Source organism: Alligator mississippiensis, chromosome 3 (genome assembly GCF_030867095.1).
Source record: "Alligator mississippiensis isolate rAllMis1 chromosome 3, rAllMis1, whole genome shotgun sequence".
NCBI classification, from domain to species: domain Eukaryota; kingdom Metazoa; phylum Chordata; order Crocodylia; family Alligatoridae; genus Alligator; species Alligator mississippiensis.
Window position 1 is genome coordinate 186,151,335 of NC_081826.1, and position 18,044 is coordinate 186,169,378.

Here is an 18,044-nt window from a genome sequence, read left to right on the forward strand (position 1 = left end):
CAGTGTTGCTCGGCTGTTGCTTTTCTGGCCCAAAGGGCAATGGCAGCAGCAGCAGCATTTGCTGTTGCTGGCAGGCCAGCTAACCCTTTCCTGCCTGCTCCCTGGGAGATAGCACAGATAGCACAAGTAAGCAGTGAGCAGGGATCTAGGTTTCAGGGGAGTGCAATGGGCCTAATCCAGGCCAGCAGGGAAGCGGGTTGGGTGTGGTGTTTACACCAAAATGTAGCCTCACATGGATCAGAGATAATCCTGCTCTGGCATGGCCTAACTTTTTGAGCCACACGGTGCAGACAGAAGTGACAATTTTCACCCAATCTGGCCACAGAAAGCAGTTTATAGCTGTGACCAAACACAAGTAAACCGCTGTAGACAGCTTAAAAAATGGTCAATTGGGTGAAAATTTGACATCTCATTGCATGAGGTATTAGACAAAGACATTTCAAAATGTAATGTCTTTTGTAATTTGTGTCTGCAAAGCTCCCAGCCTGTCACTGTTAAGGGAGCAGAGGGAGTTCAGTCTGGGCATTTTTCAGCCACCCCAGAGGGTGGAGTAAGTAAATTGGAGTCCCTCCCACCCCCCATGTTGCGGGGGTGGGCTCCAATTCACTTGCCCCACCCTGCAACACCATCTGAGGAGCCCCAAGAATGAGCTCCCTCTGCTGCCTTTCCCCTCCCATTCTGAAAACAGGGAGCAGTAGCAGAGGGCTCTGGCCATTGCTATGGGAACCTGGCTGCAGGCTCCCAGCCAGCAGCTAGATTCCCCTCCCCCTGGGAATACCAGTGAACTTCTTTTTAGTCTGGGCTAATACAGGGACTCAGAATGTTTTGCAAAAATCAGAATAGAAAATATTTGAGAAACTGTAGGTTTTTTCAATATTAGATATGGTCATCATTGAAACCAATAGATAAATTTTACACTGATGGGCCACAAGTAAATTATTCTATTATTCTACTGCAGAATGACCCAAGGATGTATTTCAATAGTGAAAGGAGAATCAGGTATATGGTAAAATGACTCTTCTTGCATAATGACTTCTCCTTCCTAAACCAAATTCATACCTGGTTTAGACATGCAAGTCCATTGGTCAACTATAGTGAAGTGGCTGTGTAACAGAGTTTACATTATTGTCACGAATGTTGTGGGTTGTTTAGTAGCTGTAGGAACAGATCTTTGAGTTCTGCAGCTATAACCCATGTATCTTATATGGGGGAAAATGTTTGAAAATCTAACTGATTCTGCGGTGCTTTTTTTAAGGGGAAGAAGAAGATTTTTTTTTTAATTTTTCAAGGCCATTACATTATCTCTAGTCACTTCCCAAAATGAGTGAGAAATGATTGCCAAGTGGTTGAAGGACGTGTCTAAGAATTGAAAACTTGTTACTGATTGTCTGAAGTACTGTTAGAATTCTCATTCTGAATTCTACCCTCATTTTGGCCTAGATGATGCAAAATATTCAGCAGTTAAATATCTTCTGACTTCGAATGGGATCAGTACCATCCTATTTAACACTTATATTAACTGATATGGTGTTAAATATCCAGCAGTGTTAGAGCCACTCACCTTGTGTGTTTTTTTTTCCCCCATTAATTGAATTTGTGTGTTAGAGAGAATATGAAAATGTATTCCTGGACAGTGCCTCCTTTGCAAAAAACAGGAGAAAAATGGAATTATTAGGCGATGTTTAATCAAGAATCTTAAATTGCTAGTGAAGATTGTCTGAGAATAGTAATTTTACAAAAATATTTATCTTGTCTCAAACAGTAGCACAGAAGTAAAGGGTTTGTTTTTATTTATGTTTTCTTTCTTATGAAATTGGTGATATGCAGAACTAGTAGTATATTTGGGCAAGGAAACACTGAAAGTAAGTGGCGAGACTGATATACTAGTATGTCTGATTTAACTACATAGTAATTGTAATTGCCTTTTAATTCCTAGGGTCCTTTTAGTAAAGTCCACTTTAAAATGGGCTTGAAAATGCAATATTCTGATTAGTTAACAATCAGACTCATCAGTGATTTTTAATTAGGAGATAATGTCAATAAAATAGAATGTTATCACAAGACATTGGTCTCCTGCTTGTTTTATAAAATTCTAATGTTTAGGGACAACTTGTGAGTCTTAATAAAGTGCAAGAAAAATCCTAAAAGTAATGGCAATTACAGAGGATGGTAATTGGCTAAAATGTAAATTATGCTGCATAGTGTCCTGACCTGTGTGAGTTGAGTAACTTGGAAAATAAATTACCTTCTGCTTAAATGAAAACAAAATGACTTAGAGGAAATATGGTTCCAGTTCTTTCCAGAGTATGATTAATTTACTTTCAGGACAATATAATGAGCATTTTAATTGATATTTTATATATATAGTATCAATAGCAATATCAATATATAGAATTTCAATAAGAATGCACATTTATTATACATATATAGAATGCACATTTATTATATAAATATACAATATCAATAAAAATGCTATCTATATCTATATAATACTTTGTACCTCAATAGCATTATAGCATTTTTCATTTAAGGCTTGCAAAATATATTACAGATATTACTTTAATGTCACAAACCACCTATTAAATAGGTAAGGATTATTAATCCTATTTTGCAGAAGAGGAATCTACATGACTAGAAAAGGTTCGTGAAATTTTCAGTGTAACCTAATAGTGCAGGTACAAAACTAGGAACAAACTGAATTCAGTTAACACCCAGTCTCCTTGTCCAACCTCAAAGTATGGTCAGGAAAACATAAAGAGGAGACATGTATGCCTTTCTTAATAGAGGAGGCTCCACTGGAACTACTAGTTGATAGGAGTTAAGCAGGATCACATAATCAAAGGTCACCCATGTCTGTGTTTGAAAGGCAGCCTCCATCTCTTATTTTTGCCTCATTCCACCACTCCCCCAACCTTTTTTTAAGAGAATGGCCATATGAAGGTGCAACCTGTTAAATAACCTGAGTGTGTTTTCATAGATTCATAGGTTGTAAGGCTAGAAGGGACTTCGGAAGACCATCAGATCCAGCCCCCTGCACCAGGCAGAAAAGATGGCTGGGGTCAGGTGACTCCAGCAAGGTAACTGTCCAGTCTTCTCTTAAAGATTTCCAGGATAGGCGATTGCACCACCTCTGGAGGGAGCTTATTCCACAGTCTGGACACTCTAACTATAAAGAAGCTTTTCCTAATGTTGAGCCTGAAATGATCTTCCAGGAGTTTGTGGCCATTACTCCTGGTTTTCCTCAAGGTGCCCTGGTGAACTGTTGTTCACTGAGCCCTTGATGTACTTCCCTAATGTAGCAGTAGGCTGCTACCAAGTCCTCTCTCAGCCTTCTCTTTTTCAGGCTGAAGAGTCCCAGGTCCTTCAGCCTTTCCTCATATGGCTTGCTGTCAAAGTCTCTGATCATATGAGTGGCTCTACTCTGGACTCTCTCAAGCTTTACCACATCGTTGTTAAAGTGTTGTACACAGAACTGGATGTAGTACTCCAGTTGGGGTTGCACCAATGCTGAGTAGAGCGGAAGAATCACTGCCTTGATTTTCCTGGAGATGCACCAATTAATGCATGCCAGAGTATTATTTGCCCTGGTAGCAATAGCATCTCACTGCCAGCTCATATTCACACAGCTCATATTCATAGGCTTTTCTTCTTTCTTAAGAGGACCATGATTTCCCTGTTTAGCCAAGAGGGCTTCCCAGCCCTTCTGGTACCTTTCCCCTGCATGGGAATTGATTTCCTTTGTGCTTCAAGGATTGTGTCCTTAAGAAATGACCACTCTTCATGCTCTCCTTTTGCCTTTGGTCCCTGGACCCACAGTGCTACCCCTACTAATGACCTGAGCTTGTTGAAATTTGCATTTTTTAAATCCAGTACTTCAACCCTGCTATCAGATTTTTCTGCCTTGTGATGGACAGTGAACATGATGGTTCCGTGGTTGCTGTCACCCAGGTTACCCTCTATATTTAAGTTGGTCACCAGGTCATCTCCTTTGGCCAGGACCAAGTCTAGGAGAGCATTACCTCTGGTTGGCCCATGCATCTCGTCAGGCACGAAGAGATCTTCGATGCAGGTTAGGAAGGAACATGATCGGTCCAACTTGGCCAAGTGCTCCTCCCAAAAGATGTCCAGATAATTGAAGTCACCTATGACCAGCATTCCCTCTAAGCTGCGTGTCATGCATGGTTGCACAGGCATACCTGGCAGCATGGCATAAGTGTGCCTGTGTGGCTGCGCATGCTGCAGAGCTTAGAGGGAACATTGCCCGTGATGATCATGTGCCGTGCATGCATGGCCTCTGCCAGTTCTTCGGCAAACTGTAGATCGAGTTCCCCCCGCTGGTTTGGTGGCCTGTAGTATACACCTACAGTTAGGTCTCTTTCTCTCTGCACCCTCCCTCCCCTGCCCCCCTACCCCCACCCCTGCAGCTTGACCCAGACTGTTTCAAGCTGTTCTTTTTTGGAGCCTGTCAGCCTCCAAGGAGGTGTACTGCTCTTTCACATAGAGAGCTACACCTGCACCTTTCTTCCCTACCCAGTTCCTTCTATGCAGGGTATAGCCCTCAGTGGCTATGTTCCAATCATGTGAGGAGTCCCACCAGGTCTCCATAATCCCTACTAGGTTGTAATACCCACTGGAGAGCAGGAGGGATAGCTCCGCCTGTTTGTTTCCCATGCTCCTGGCATTAGTGTACAGAGCCCTCCTAGTGAGACCCTCAGCTTCCTGTCATGCTGAAGGAGAACTGTTCCCTCAGCTCCCACAAGAGTGGCTCTCCTAGGGTCCCTATCTGTGGAGCTTTCTTGTATGTTGGTCCCCAAGCAAACTCCAGTAAGTGTTTCCCCATCCCCCAGCAATCTTGTTTTAAAGCCCTATTTTGCTATGTAAGTATATGTAGAGGCAAGAGGGACAATATAAATGTTTGGGGTTTTTTTAATAATTTTTTTTCCTGTGGGAAAAGCTAAATAAGAAATCCATAGAAAATCAAATGTGATGGAAAGATATTGTCTGATCAGTCTGAAAGAATTTGCCCAGATGCCATCTAGCACTGCAGTTATAATATTTGATGCCTGCCACTTGTACATTCAAAGTATGCCTTTGGGAAAAAAAAAAGAAGTGTGTCTAATCATTTCTCTATATACTCAATATAAGCTGACAAGAACTGAGACAAAGTTCAGGCACAACAGCAACAAGAGGAAGGCAAAGAAAGTGTGGGTCCCTTACTGAATGGTGGAGACCACCTAGTAACAGATGATGAGGAAAAGGCTGAAGTACTTGTCGCAGGGCACCCCGGTGCCTGCTCCTAGAGAGGAGAAACTGCCAGGGAGAGAACCCTGGCAGAGCCAGTTGAGCACAGCTGCGGGTTGCCGGAGCAACTAAGGGGAGCCAGCTGGCCAGAAGGGGGCAGGGCCTGGCCCTTATAAAGCCCAGGGCCAAAGCCAGGCTAGCAGTTCTCTGCCAGCAGCTAGAGAGGCAGGAGCTCACGGGGCTAACAGCAAGTACCGCTCGAGTGGAGTTAAGCCATGATGTTAAGTTATAGCCAGGCAGCTTTGGGTTGTGTTTTGAGTTACAGCCAGGGGGCTTGCGTTGTGTTTGGTTAATGTTTGTATTACACCCGGAGGCTTGGGTAAGGCTGTAGGGGTTGGAGGAGGCCTCATATAGGGACCCCACAGAGTGTGGGGAGCCCTAGTGCAGGAGGGTGCATTGCCCTCATAAGAGGGCGCAGTGTCCTCATAGGGACCCCAGAGAGTGTGGTGTGCCCCAGCGCCAGTGAGGGCGCGGTCTAGCGCCAAGAGGGTGCATTATTTTCACAGCGCCAGTGAAGGCGCAGCTTGCACGCCAGTGCGGGAGCAACTGGCAGTGAGGAGCACGGCCAGTGGGTCGCGAGCGCAACCAGTAGGTTGCAGATGGGGGACATAGACCCCGGATCGCATGCGGGGTACATAGACCCCAGCCCCAGAGCGAGGGGCGATTTCATTGCGAAGCCCAGGGTGGGCACGGTGAGCCCCAAAAGAGGGGGAGTGCCACATTGTATTATTGAGAAGCCCTGTGGGGGCACGGCAAGCCCCGAAGAGGGGGAGCGCCATATTAGGGAGCCCAGAACGGGCACAGCTGATGCTGGCAAGGGTGTCACTTGCGGGGTGCATAGACCCCAGCCCCAGGGAGGGGCGATTACTGAGGAGCCCTAGAGCGGGGCGATTACTGAGGAGCCCTAAAGGGGCCATATCGAGGAGCCCGAGACGGGCATAGCGAGCCCGGCCACAGGCTAGTGCAGCAACACCCCTCAGACTGAGGCAGGGCACTGCAGTTGTCCCCAAGAAGACAGGGAGTAGCAGCACGGTGAGCCAGGGTCAAAGAGGGTACCCGTGTGGTTGGCCGGAAGGGCCGAGGCCCGCTAGAGAGTCCCTGAGCGGGACCACACCATCAGGGGAGGCCCAGAGTGGGCTAGACAAGAGTCCCAGTGAGAGGCTGGGTACTAGAGAAAGCCCAGAGTGGGCTAGATCATAGAGGAGGCCCGGGAAGCAGGCGTGCAGACATACCAACGTCTATTACATCTGCGAGGCTTGGGGCGTGGTATTAGAGGCTGGTAGGAGCCACGCATAGCCCATAAGGCTAGGGTGTCTGAGGAACACCCACCGTATCAGGAGACCCCCCAGGGGTCCCGGAACACACGAGGACAGAGGTCCCAAGTAGCCGTGCCCAGGGAGTCATAGGCAGCCTCCCTATTACATTTTCCAACAAGACATGGAGGGAGGGAATTAGAGGGTGCCTTGGGCCGGCCTTGACACGGAGCGAGGGACCTCGAGGAGATCACGGCCCTCCGAGAGGACCCCGCCGGTGACAGTACTCAATGCTTTTTTCCCTCAGTCTTCACAGGCTAGGTCAGTTCCCAGACTACTGCACTGGGTAGCATAACTTGGGAAGAAGATGAGCAGCCATCAGTGGTGAAAGAACAAGTTGGGAACCATTTAGAAAAACTGGACATATATACGTCCATGGGGCCAGATGCAATGCATCTAAGGATGCTGAGGGTATTGACTGATGAGACTGCAGAGCCTCTGGCCATTATCTTTGAAAACTTGTGGTGGTAGGAGGAGGTCCTGGATGAATACAGAAGGGCAAATCTAGTGCCCATCTTTAAGAAAGTACAAAAGGAGCATCCAGGGAACTACAGACCAGTCAGCCTCACCTTAGTCACTGGAAAAATCATGGAGCAGGTCCTCAAGGAATCCATTTCTAAGCACTTCAAGGAGAAGGTAGTGCTTAGGAACAGTCAGGATGGACTCACCAAGGGCAAGTCATGCCCTACCATCCTGATTGCATTCTATGATGAGATAACTGGCTCTGTGGGTACAGGGAAAGCAGTGGACATAATATAACTTGACTTTAGCAAGGCTTTTGATACTGTCTCCCACAGCATTCTTGCAAGCAAGCTAAGGAAGTATGGGTTGGGTGAATGGACTGTAAGGTGGATAGAAATCTGGCTGAATTATCAGGCTTAGTGGATAGTAATCAATGGCTTAATGTCTAGCTGGTAGCCGATATCAAGTGGAATGCCCTAGGGGTTGGTCCTGGAGTGGCTTTTGCTCAGTATCTTCATTAACCATCTGGAAGATGGTTGCACCCCTGGCAAGTTCACAGATGACACCTAGCTGGGGATGTAGTAGATACACTGGAGGGCAGGGCTAGGATTCAGAGTGACCTAGATAAATTGGAGGATTGGGCCAAAAGAAAACTCATAAGAACTAGTACAAAGTCCTGCACTTAGGATGAAAGAATCTCATACAACACTAAAGCCTGGGGACTGATTGGCTAAGCAACAGCTCTGCAGAAAAGGACTTGGGGGGGGGGGGGGGCGGGTTACAGTGGACACTAAGTTGGATATGAGTCAGCAGTGTGCCCGTGTCACCAAGAAGGCTAACAGCATACTGGGCTGCATTAGTAGAAGTATTCCCAGAAAATCGAGGGAAGTGATTCTACCCTTCTATTTGGCACTGGTGAGGCCACATCCGGAATACTGTGTCCAGTTGTGGCCCCCCTCCCACTATAGTAAGGATGTGTACAAGTTGGAGAGAGTCCACTGGAGAGCAATGAAAATGGTTCAGGGCCTGGGGCACATGACTTGTGAGGAGAGGCTAAGGGAACTGGGTGCATTTAGTCTGCAGAAGAGAAGACTGAGGGGGGATTTGATAGCAGCCTTTAACAACCTGAAGGGTGGTTCTAGAGATGATGGAGCTAGACTGATCTCAGTGGTGACAGATGACAGAACAAGGAACAATGGTCTCAATCTGCAGTAAGGGAGGTTTCAGTTGGATATTAGGAAATAGTTTCTCACTAGAAGGGTGGTGAGGCACTGGAATGAGTTACGTAGAGATGTGATAGAATCTGCATCCTTAGAGGTTTTTAAATCCCAGTTTAGCCGAGCCCTGGCTGCAATGATCTATTTGTGGATGGCCCTACTTTGAGCAGGGGGTTGGATGAGATGACCTCTTGAGGACCCTTGCAACCTTAATTATCTATTATTCTAACATCTGAGCATAGAATTGCAGCTCCAAAATAGACTAATGGTTCATCTAGTCCATTTTTGTGTCACTGTTGGAGATGCTTATCATATGTTTAAGAAAAATACATAGCCAGTGATTTTTATTTGTCTGTATTCTATATATCTTTATTTTATTTTTGCACACAACAAGCACCTTTTTTCTGAAAAAAATGGGGTGCATATATTAAGTGGAAAAGATGATTATCTACCTAAGATAGATAGAAGCACCCTGCTTTGATTCCTACCCCACAATACAGCAACTGTTGCATTGGTATTCAGACAGATGAAGGAGTAAAATTGACTTAATGGCTCATTGTTCTTCACTCCAGAAGAACACCCCAGAATGTAAAGGACCGTCATTTTTAATGGTCTTGATCTTCAACTATCAAGCTAACCTTTCTTAGTGCAATGTTTGTCTGCTGCTTCTTGACTATCTTCTATTTCACAGCCTGGGAAACTTTTAATCTGTTCTGAAAATCATAGATCCACCCATGATACCAGTTTTCAGCAATTACTCTTTCAGCTTTAGTTAAGCAGGAAAAGGAAGATTAGTCAACTGAAGATTAGACTCTGTTCCATAACGCTGGAAAAAAAAATCTTTTCTTTTTTCTTTCTTCACTCTGTCTTACAAAAACAAGGTGTGTATTACATTCCGGAGGGGCATGAGCAGCAGATCACAGTTCTGTCCTGGCTATGGACCATGCTGATACCACCACAAAATCCCAGCCCTGAATCAGCTCCCCTCCCAGCCACATGCCCTGCCAGTGCTACTGGGGCTGGTCTCCATGGAAACCCTGGCCCCTGCAGTGTCACAGGCCAACTATGATCTCTGTGGAAACTGGCTGCTGTAATATGGGCAGGGGCTGCTGGGAAATGAAGTCCACTGCAGGCCAAATCCAGCCCATGGGCCATATTTTGCCTGACCCTGGTCTAAACTGCTTTTTAAAGTTTCCAAGGATGGAACTACTACAACCTCTCTAGGTAGCCTGTTCTGATGCTTGACTAGCTTCATAATCCAAAAGTTCCACCTGATCTCCAATTTAAATTTCCTTTACTGCAGCTTGAGGCCCTTGTTCCTAGTCCTGTCCTTCATGGAAACACAGAAAAGTCCATCTCCATCATCTCTATACTCACCTTTCAACAATCTTAAGACTGTTATCAAATTCCACCTTAGTCTTCTCTTATTCAGACTAAATAACTCTTAATTCTTTCAGCCTTTCCTTATAAGCCTTGCTTCCCAGGTACATAATTATCTTTGTTGCTCTGTGCTAGACTTTCCAAACTGTTACCTTAATTTCTGAAGTGTGGGGCCTTAAGCTACACAAAATACTCCAGATGAGGTCTCACCAGTGCTGAACAGAGAAGAAGAATGGCTTCTCTTGATTTGCTTGTTTGAGAATCTCTACATAGCACTGCATTGTGCAGTACAGTATATCCTTTGGGCTTGTTTGGGTAGCTAGAACCAAGAAAATCAAGTCTGTTTCACTTATCACCTTTAGTGTTTCAATGCAAGTTTGTGTGGGAACACTTATTATAAAATAGGAGTGACCTATTTCGGTATGACTACAATTGATTTTTTTTTTTTTTTTCTATCAACCTAACCTAGGAAGTTATTCAAAAATAAAAGTGGCTTTATACAGACATATAAAATAACACTGACTTCTGATAGCCATCTGTATGCAGCTACCATTACTTTGGAATAGTTTGATACAATTTGTGTATAACTGCCGTTTTTTGTTTGGTTTTGTTTTTTTCTACAAATGGATCACTCTTTTATGCTGAACTAGTTATTGTCACACAAACTTTCACTGAAATAATAACTAAGCCAGTTATACTTACCACCTTTAGTTACAGGCAAACCTTTATCGAAGTATGTTCTGCTGAAGAAACACCCTTATGCAGTATAACTAACTTTAATGAACACAAGCAATTTATCCTACTAGATTTTTCACTACCTCTTTCAGTGTATTGACTAGACAGTAGACACTTAATGAACAGTTATTGCATATTTTCCTTTAGTGTAATTGTTTTAATGCATACTTCAATGCCTTATTTGTGGTACACTTATTCAAACTTTTGTGTGAAGCAAAATCACTCATTTATTTTAGTTCTTCTGTGACACTCATTGACACAGTATTTGAGTATTTCTGAAACATTTTTTGCAATGCTTTTGTGAGGTGAAATGATTTTTCACCAAACCCCCTTTTACAGATGGGAAACAGAGAAAACCAAGGTCAAAAAACCTCACTAATTCTGAGATATTTAGCATCTGATTTTTCAGAGGGTAGCATTGCATGAGTTTTTTCCTTTTATTTTTCAACTTTTACTGACATGCCAGTAGTAGTAGTTTATAATATATTGTCAAATCATAATGTCACATGACATGTTATCCCTCTTTCTGTCCTGTTCCATCCAACCTGCCTCCTCCCCAGTCCTGCCTTTCCCCTGTCCATGGGCGGTGCTAGGAATTCTAAGAGAGGGCTGAGGGGATGCCACCAGTGATGCAAGGGAAGTTTTAGGCCCCTGTTCCCCCCACCAGCAGACTGTGCCACAGCAGCAGCTGCTGAGGACTTTTTGAAGTCCCTGAAGCAGGTAATAACTGCCCCACCCTGCAAGAAGGGTGGACCTGTCTGCTGCTGCTAGTACCCCTGGCTGACCTGGGGCTGGGGGAGCACAAGGGCTGCTCCTGCCCCATTCCAACTGGGGGCTTTGGCAAGCAACAGCAGCATCAGGTTTGGTCAGGGACCTCAGTGGTGATGGCAGGTCGGTTTCCCCTTCCAGCACATTCTTCTGAACCATGGTAGTAACTTAGATCGACTAGCAGGGAGTAGGAATACCTGGATGCCCACTGCTCCTGCTGTGCCCAGCTGACCTGAAGGCAGAGGGAAGCCCAAGAACCACTCTTGCTTCACTCCAGCTGAGGGCTGCAGTGAGTTGGCTGCACAAGGTGCCAAGTCAGCAGCAGTGGTAGAATCAAGTGCCTGCTGTCTCTCCCCTCAGAGTATTTCCCCCACCGGGGACTCCAGCTCTGAGGAGCAGCTCTATGGAATGCCAGGCAGGACTGGGGATGGCGATGTCAGTGGGTGATCCCCCATTTTCCAGGCACTCCTGATCTCTGATCAGTCCTTCAGTGTCCCCCATGGTCTGAGAGCAGGAACTGGAAGGGAGGAATCTCCTACTAATGTTGGAGCAGGAGTGGTCCTGAGCCTTCCATTGCTCCTGGGTTATTTAGGGATGGCAGCAGCAATGAGTGAATTCCCTCTTCTCCGCCTTTTCCCTGCTTCATCTTTCTCGCCCGCCGCCCCTCCTGGGCCAGGGCTCCAGCTTGTTATGTTTGATATGTTTATACACCAATACCACAGGGGACCCACAATCAGGAAACTGGAGCCACTGACACATGACCCTCATGGTACTTAAAACTAGGAGTGCTAAGGAGTACTTAAAACTAGTCTCGGGTGTTAATGTGCAGGCAATCCAGGTGTTAAGAGCTCCAGGAACCACCTAAAATTACAATGTAATATGATTCTACCACCCAACTGGAAATAATTATCCCAGTCTTTCTTTTTTCTCCTTCCAATACCCTCTTTCACAAAAATAGTCAGAGAAAGACACCTGGCATGAGAAATTTCAGTTCACATTTGGCAAACAAACAGCTGAAAGTATTATCTCTTAATAGAAGAGGTTGGGGAAAATCAACTTTAACTATGAAACTTTAACTAACAACTAGTTATTCCAAAGTATGTGTTTATACGTACGTGTGTGTGTGTGTGTGTGTGTGAGCATGTGCGTGTGTGTGTATGTAGGATTTTTTTTATGTATAATTCATTTTGTATCAAGGGTCTAATTTTGAAAGGTACTTAAAGAGCCACAGATAAACTAATATGCTTGGTATGTGTTAAGTATCCTGCTGAATCAGGGCTTAATAGATGGCTATGCTAGTGTTTTAATCTTTTTTTATTTTATTAAATAAAATGAATAATAAGATAAAATACATTTGTGCATGCTGTGTGGTTATGTTTATACTGTATTTTCTGATTGTAACAAGCTCTGTTCTGTGCTATTAATCTCAGAAGTATGTACCAGTATTTAATAATGTGTTTAGACTGTTTGCATTTTCTAGTATTTCTCTACCAATTTTTAAATTTTAAGAATTAATCTTCATTATTGCTGTATAGAAAACAAAAAAATGCTGGTAGACAAAATGCTGTGGGGAAATTGATCTTTGATTGTCTTAATAAGCTAATGGCTGGTTCAAGCTCTAATAATGGAGTAACTATTTTGTTATTGAAAATTTTAACAAATCATAGCAATTATAAAGAAATACATCCCATGTAAAAAATGAAGGTCAAATTTGTGGTGAATTATTGGATGAATATAAAGGTGTTTACACTAAACTATTAGGCCTATGTGAAGAAGCTAGTATTAACTTCAGCTTCAGTCAATTTGGGGGCAGTGACTCAGTTCGGTAATTCGAATCGCTGTCCAAAATCAATTTGGCTGAATCTGATTTGGAGATTTGGTTGCCACTGAATCAGCCAAATCTCCAAATCAAACAGGCCCAATCCCCCGCCAGCTCTCCCAGCCCCGTAAATGGCTGCCCTGCCTGGCCCCAGCATCCTGGTGCTTAAAAAGGCCCCCAAAAAAGCCCACACTCACTGACTCCTGCCAGGCAGGGAGGCCATCCCTGCTGCTCTCCACTGCCCTCCGCTGCATTGGGGGGGGGGGGGGGGGGCTCTGCCACAAGTCCCCAGAGGTCCTGACAGCTGCTGCAGCAGCTGGTAAGTGCAGGGCTTTTTTTTATTATTATTTTTTTAAGTGCCAGGATGCTGGGGCCAGGCAGGTCAGCCATTGACGGGACTGGGAGAGCAGGTGGGGGTTGGAGTCCAGGTTCAGCTCCCTGCAGCAACGAGTAGGGTCTTCCCAAATCACCAAATCTCTGACTCTCCTCTGAATCTTTTCCCAAATTGATTCAGAGGCTTTGGATCAATTTGGACCTTTTTATTGGCTTCCCGATTCAATTTGGATTTGGAGTTTCAGCCACCGAATCGGGCGGAATCTCCTCCAAATCAAATCGGCAACCGAAGCTTCTCACAGCCCTATAAACTATTATTTTCCCTTTTGTCATGAATGAAGGGAAACAATAATTTATATTTGTGACTGAAGGGAGACAAATATTTTTTGTCCCCATTCACAAATATTCACCCCAAATCATTTCTATACATCCCATACCCTGTCTACTCTTTAGTCACCTGTTACAAAGCACTTTGATTCTTTCCAAACATTCATGTGTATTATCTAAGTTAGCAACATTTCCTCCAGCCTTAAAATCAGTCTCAGAACATATCCTAAGCTTGTGCTGTCTGTGCTTAAGAACTTACTGGGTACATCTACACAAGACACTTTACTGTGGAGTTGATTAATTAGCATTCAGTAAAGCATCACATGTGTCCCTATTAGACCGAACTAAGCTAATTAACTCTGCCATAGACTAGTACCACGTGATACAAATGCTATCCTATGGTGGAGTTTAGTGCATCGCAATGTATGTATAGATGGTGACTAGGGCTGGCTGGGGCACAAGGATGCTACAATGCAGGGGTTACCTGTCAGCTAGCCCCACACTGTAGCACCCTCATGTCCCAGTCAGCCCCTCAGCAGCATGTTGAGCTACAGGGAGCAGCTCCAGGCTGGCAGACTGACTCCCAAGCCCCCTGCCAATCAGGGCTTCCCTGCCCTAACTCAGCATATAAACGCTGTGCCTAGGAACAATAAACTCCAAGCAAACTGCACCAGATTTCATTGTGTTGAATTATCACATGTAGATATTCCCACTGAGAGTTAACTTTATTTACATTCTCCTACCTTCCCCACAAAAGGTCCCAGTCTCTGAATAAAACTTAGCCAAACTGTTGAAATGTATTACTTGAAAACTTTTTGTTCATATACCCCTGAAAATTAGTGGTCACCACAACAATTCATACATTCAGTGGTGTAGGAAACAATTTAAAATTAGATTTACTTCAGAACATTGAAAAAGAAGAGTGATTTCACTTTAAAATTTAAGGTTTATTCAGCTGTTTTTCTGCTAAACAATATGTTCCATTCAAACTGTACTAGTCAAGGATTTTAGCCAATTGATTTTTGTATAATGTATATATGTATTAATTACTTCTAGTATTGAGTTGTCATTTACCCAGTGTACAGTATTTCATATGTCTTTCCATTTATTGTCAGGGTTGGTAAAGGAATTTTTCTTTGTTTTTTCAGGTCTCAGAGTGGAGAATTATTTTATTGAATACCATACCTGCAAGCTCAGGGTAAGAAATATTTTTGTTGTTTCTTTAGCGTTAGTGTGGCTATCAATGCAAGAAATTGCATTTCAATATCTGGCAGTGGGTCTCAGAGTGAGAAGAAACAAGTCTTTGCTGAATTATTTGTTGACTTTACTTCATATTTTGGCAAATCTTTGATATACGGGTCTATTACCTCACTGTTTAAAATGAGCTACAAAATAGTTACCAGGGTCTTTTATTTCCCTCTCTAGAATGGTATGAAGAAGATATTTTGTTACAAAACTTTCCACTTCAAGGTTCCATTTAGATAACCTGAACACATTGCACTACGGGACTGATATTAATGTAGTCACCCAGTATTGGCGCTCGTATGACTTGAAAGTGAATTAGATAACGTGACTCAAAAGCAATGATTTATAAAACTAACAGAAGTCCTGCAGAGAGAAATGGCAATTTTATACATTAAATCCCTTGTGGGAAGGCTTCTTTGATGACAATGAATTAGGGGCAACTAGCAATAGAAAGTAAAACTTATTTTATCACTTGTCAAGCCTTATCAAAATGGTGTCTCTCAACAAAAGTTTAATGTCAGAGCTTCAGGGAGATGAATCCAAGACAACTTTCTATTGCAATGAAAATAAAAATTATTGGAAGGTTGGGGTGAGTCCAGTTTCAGCCTCTTCTAATATCCCAACTACTATACTGAGTTACTTGAGAAAATGACAGTATTAATACAAGGGAGGCAAGGATACAGATTTTTACTGTTTGGGTGACATTGTTTGAAAACCAGTGAAGTAGAAGCTGTTAAGAGTGACAGGTTTACCAAAATATTCTCCCGTGTTTCAGGCTATTACATAGTATTAAATGTAATAAAGTCAAATACTTGTTTGTCGGAGGAGGAAATATGGTTAGCGTTCAGTTGAGATCAAACTCACAAGATAAATTCATTTTTATAATACATAATAGCTGTCATACTCTGCATATTTAGACAGAAGATAAAGCTCTAAAGAGTTGAAACTTAAGCCCAGGGGAGCAAACCTGTCTGTTTTGTTTTGTGATTCTGCTGATTATGTAAAACTGGCAGTTCAAAATCCTGCCAAGAGAAGGAATGATAGATTTATTTTTTTACTATGCCAGTTCTTTGTAATGAGCTGCATTCTATTACCCTAAGTAATATTTGTGTTTCAGAAACTGATTTTTGAAAATCAGAACCAAAATGTAGATGTTTAGATCATAGATATAAAACCTATCTCAGAAAATGTTAGTTTGCCTTGTGCATGAATACAGAGATTGTTTGTTTTCTCTCCACAAACTGTGGAGGAAAATCTGTTATTACTAAGTTGCTATGTTTTTTACAATGTTTGGACAGTCTTCACTGCTGATTTGAAGGTAATTTTAGACAAAAGTGTGTGTGTGTGAAATATATATATTAGGTATATATATATATTAGGTATATTGTAATTTTACATTAATCTGAATAAATAATTTGTGCTTGTGCTCAAATACATGCTTGAATAAGACTACATTTTGAGGAATTTAGAAGATACAAAATCTACAAATGGCCCATATTTTATAGACGTAGGGTTTGCAGGAGTTGGCTGTTTTAAAAGTCCCTTAACATTTGTTTTTCATAGCAGTTTATCAATCTCATTAGGACAGGTAGTAGATAATTGACTGAAGCAAGGTGAAGAGGATTTGATTAATTTAAGGTTTAAATGATTAGTTGAGTAAATTGTATTAGAAGTAAATTGTACATGGCAAGCAGTTTTTTTTTCTCTCTCTATGCTGAACAACTGATGCTTTGGAGAAATTTTTTAAATACCTACCACCCTTTATATTTCACATAAGGAATACAAAAGACAATCATATAATCCAGTCTGATTCAGGGTTTCAAAGAGCCTGAAAAAGAGCAATTTAATTTCTATAAATATTATATTTTATTTCACCAAAGAAGATACCAGATGATGATATCCAAATGTTTTCACACGAGTACCAGGAACCAAGAAAGAGAAGACTACCAACTAATTGCTAAACTGCATGGGATTACCATATTTTCTCACTTACCACACATGCCCCCTTTTCCAAAAAACCAGCTGCTGGAAATTGCAGTGTGCACTAGTAATCAGAACTCCTGGGGACATGATATCTTTTATCAGACCAACTAGATAACTGCAAAAAAAATCTTTATTTGCAAGCTTTTGGGGACATGCACCATTTGTCAGGCAAAGTGCAAAGATTATAACATTTCTCCCAGGTGGAAATGAAAATTTATATTTCACAGGAGAGCTGAAAGATGGTGTAAGATCTTCTGGTTGGAAAAGTTCATTTTATGCAAAATAGGCTCAGGTAAAAGTTAGAGCAGTCTATTTACCTCAGATTTGTCAGGACATTGAATTATGCTTCTTTCTTGTTATGATGTTTCATATTTCACAGAAGAATAGGTGATAGAAGGCTCTCCTGGGCAAAGAATTTCTCTTGTGTTGAGGCTGCTCTGTGAGCATGTAAATTTGACTCAAAACAAAAGGCTGGAGGAAGGGTGTCAGCTTTCAGGTCTCAAGGTGTTGAATCTTGCTTCCTTATTGTAAAATATGAAGTTTTCATTTCAAAATGGCTAATTTCAATATCTTTCATGTTTTAGGGATACAGGTTATAGCCATGTTGGTCTGCAGGTAATCAGAACTCTTCAGGAGATGATATCTTTTATTAGACCAAATGGATAGTTGCAGAAAAAGTAGTTATTTGACACACATTCAGAGCAGCTTCTGCTACTTGCCAGTCAAAAACAAAAATAAAATCTGAACGTGACTCACTGGGAACAGAACAATCAACAGGCTCAGCTTTCGTAGGTGCTGCTACTCAGATACTAAAAGGAAAATTCTGTTCTTTCTTCATTCTGCCTTTCAAAAAGAAAGTGCATATTTTATTTCAGAGTGTGTTATATGCAAGTCAGTATGGTATTCTACTGTATATTTTCACTTGCAAAGGGTAATGAAGGGATGCAGATATTTTTATGACAGAGTTCCTCAATATAGGATGTAAAGATAAACCAGAAATATTATATGTGTGTGTGTATTATATGTACAGGCAGTCCTCACACTTACAGAGGGTTACATTCCTGGAAAAGATGCTGCAAGTCAAAACAATGCAAGTCAAATCTGATTTTTCCCATAGAAATAATGTTATAATAGGGGATTACATTCCTGACCAAGGGCCTG

The 18,044-nt window shown here is 42.5% G+C and overlaps 1 protein-coding gene across 11 annotated transcripts in view; it reads left to right on the forward strand.

Moving 5' to 3' along the window:
- Nucleotides 1–18,044, forward strand: part of PTPRD (protein tyrosine phosphatase receptor type D) — a 2,106,329-nt gene that overhangs the window by 863,030 nt on the left and 1,225,255 nt on the right. For all 11 annotated transcript variants that reach the window (XM_059724729.1, XM_059724732.1, XM_059724733.1 and 8 more), the window contains exon 5: nt 14,804–14,853. The gene's annotated coding sequence lies outside the window, so the exon portion shown is untranslated. The remainder of the gene's footprint in view (nt 1–14,803; nt 14,854–18,044) is intronic.